This window comes from Dermacentor albipictus, chromosome 2 (genome assembly GCF_038994185.2).
Source record: "Dermacentor albipictus isolate Rhodes 1998 colony chromosome 2, USDA_Dalb.pri_finalv2, whole genome shotgun sequence".
NCBI classification, from domain to species: domain Eukaryota; kingdom Metazoa; phylum Arthropoda; class Arachnida; order Ixodida; family Ixodidae; genus Dermacentor; species Dermacentor albipictus.
In genome coordinates, this window is record NC_091822.1 from 175,172,120 (window position 1) to 175,175,536 (window position 3,417).

Here is a 3,417-nt window from a genome sequence, read left to right on the forward strand (position 1 = left end):
ATCCAATAATCAAACTGTATTTTTGAAATGTCTGCCTCCAGGGTTCTTAAACAATGCTTCATTAGTCTGAACTGAATTATTGTTTCGCTTTAGTGTCCCTCTAATTACTTCACCAGGTGCTGCACTTTGCTATTCGTTTCACCAGTTTAACTTTGTGGCGTCTGCACATCGTCGCTGGTTTCACTCGATGCAGGACGAGTCCGCAGCAGGTGCCACGGCAGTGTGGCACGAGCAAGAACTGACGTTGAACTGGCAGGAACCAGTTCATGAAGCGCAGGGTGAATCGAAACGACCCGAAGTAAATAATCTGTTAAAGCAATGAAAGAGGCTAGTTGGTGCACGTTCGTGATTATGTTGCGCTTAGTTTACGCCGGCCAAAAATTGGAGTAGGGAACAAGGGCGCAGGCGGGCGAAGCGCAAAACTACCAACTCCTTAATTTTGTTCGAGAAAGTGTTCAGATGCACACTGATAAGTGCGGGGGAGGGGAGAGCAGTGACATGTCCTGTAAAAGTGGGATGACCAGGCAGTTCAATTACGCCCATTCCGTCCAACGATCTCGATTTCAGCTTCTGTGAGCATGATAGTGGGAGTGCTTATACACTGGTCTCTTTCTTTTTGTATTGCAAGGGCTTCCTCCTTTTTCTATTTGTGCTTTTCTGATAACTGTGGCCCCATTTGGCAGGGGCAAGCATTTACGCTATTTACAGTGGGCCACCAAGTTGCCAGGCGTTGTTATGAGCTGACACTTGCGCTTATGCATCCTTAATCTGTCATTAGGGCAGCATCTGGTCGGACCAATGCACGTAAGTTGAATGCGATACACCACACAGGCTCTTTCATTCGACTTACTAGGTCATGTGCTTGGCCTGAAAAGCTTTTCTTGCCTGCGTTCTGTTTTCACTTTTTTTTGCGCACGCCTTTTAATTTGTGTGGTGCTGAGAAAAGCGCTTTCAACTTTTGCAGAAATCTACGTGAAGAGAAGGTATCTTGGGCCGTTTCAATACAATAACCTCGAAATACACAGTGATCTGCCAGGTGTCGTTTTATTTCCAACTGCGCGCGCGAAGCTTTTCACGTTCTTTTTCCGTTGGTCTTATGCACTGTTTCTTCACAGTAAAGCGCAAGTGACTTCATGTCCTACACGGCGTATTGCAGTAAAGGAACCGCTTGCCTTCTTTGTGCAGGTACATTGCAATATACTACATAATTTGTTAAAACAAGACTATTTCCGGGATTCTGTCTTTCCCCATAAAGAACCTGCACAGTAAGGGCCTGCAATAAGAGTTCATATAGGAGGGACAATATACTAAACGCCTTCTTGGGTGTTTCTCTAAAGAGCTCTGAAGTCATATTACTCGCAATATTTCTCAATACATGCCTGAGCGTTACCATAAAGCGACGTTTGTCGCGCCCTTTTTTTGTAGACGAAGATGAAGACGAGAAGGAATGTGGTGCAGGCTTCTTGGCCGATTATTTTCCTTTGTTTAGGCGTTATTTATTTGTAAACTAATTTATTTTATTTTCTCAAACATAATGCCACCCAATTCGTGGCCTATCCCACATAGTGGGTTTGTGCCATTAATTGAGGCTTCATCATCATCAACACCGATCTCCCGTAGTGGGTACGAAGAATGGTATACGAAGCAAAAAAAGAAAGCAAGCGCGTGATCATCATCAACGGAACGACACGTCGAGTTTCCCGTTCAATTGATTCGTGATATGCCATTTCGAAAAAGGCCATCTCCACACTGCTCCAGGTCAGCGCGGTACTTCGTGAGAGGGAGCAAGGAGAGAATGTCCACCACCCCTTCTTGGTTCCCCAAGTGGCCTTCGAATGGCGGTTCTTATCGGCACCCAAAATTTCGGCACGATCCTCGCCAGGCCAATGCACACAACGGACGACTGTTACGAGCGAACAACCGAGTCCTCGACGGTGGGCGTCACTGGTCGGCGGCCGCTCGGCCCAGCACGCGGCTGCGAGGGAAGGCACACCGGGTGCACAGGGCCGTCACAAGGTGGCCGCCGCCGAGCAGACTCCTGCGACGTCGTGCGTCGCCCCGTGCAGGGGTCCTGGCTAAACAATCGGGGGCGCGACGCCGTCGTCCGTGGCCGGTGTGCGAGAGCAGCCGCAAGAGTGACGTCAACGACACCGAGAGCCTTTGGGTGGGCTCCCGCTGTGTCGTCGTGCCGATAACGCCCATTGTGGAAGCCGGCTTCCGCGGTGTTCGCGACCTCCGCTAGCCGCCTGCAATCGCACGCGCATTGCAGGAGGATACTTCGGCTTGCTCCTCCGGTCTGCACCCGCGCAACCCGACGGATCCGTTTACGGGCATCGTGCGTCCTGCAGCTGAGGCCACTTTGGGGTGTTTACGCCGCTCTGCAGGAGCGTACGTGGTGTGGATGTTATTTTATGCTTCCAGTTGATTGACATTACATTCTTTTAATATTGTTCCTTTCAAAGCGTACTATTTGATTTAAATACAAAGTGTGAAAACACGCAATGCTGTGTCAAACGTGTCATATTTTTCTACGATGCAGTGACCTTCCACACTCTTGCATGCGTTTTCGAACGGCAAGAAATCGAAAAATCCTCCAACCGTAAAACACAATATTAAGCAGAAAAGAAAAACAGTCAGTTCGACACGACACTGCGAGGCCATAAAGTATGGTGTAAATGCTGGTTGTATACCTTCCATTTCAATGGTACCGGTAAGCTTTAAGTCAGGAAATCACACTGTCTGCCGTGTGCGATCCAAGCCATTTTTATTCGTCTGTGAATTCCCTTCTCATGATCAAGGTTCCCTGTGATTAGTTGACATAGGTAAATGCACTCCTTCACAGACTCTAGTGGCTGAGTTGCAATCCTGAACTCTTGTTCCCTTGCCCGGTTATTAATCCTTACCTTTTTTTTTTCTTGTGCATAATAATCTTCAGCCTCACTCTTAGACTCTCCATGTTAAGGTCATCAATCATTTGTCGTAACTCGTCTGCAGTGTTGCAGAATAGAACAGCGTCATCGGCAAACCGTAGGTTGCTGAGGTATTCGGCGTCAATCCTAAATCCTAAACCTTCCCATTTTAAAAGCTTGAATACTTCTTCCAAGCACGCAGTGAATAGCATAGGAGAGATTGTGTCACCTTGTCTGACCCCATTCATTATAGCTAGATTCCTACTTTCCTTGTGTAGGATTAAGGTAGCAGTGGAATCTCTGTAGGTATATTCCAGGCAATTTCCCTAAAGGGTAGATCTGTACTCCTTGATTACGCAATGCCTCTATGGCTGCTGGTATCTCTACTGAATCAAATGAGTTTTCGCAATCTGTGAAAGTCATATAGAGCCGCTTATTGTTCTCGGCGGATTTCTCGATAACCTGATTAATGTCATGTATGTGATGCATTGTAGAGTGTCCCTTCCTG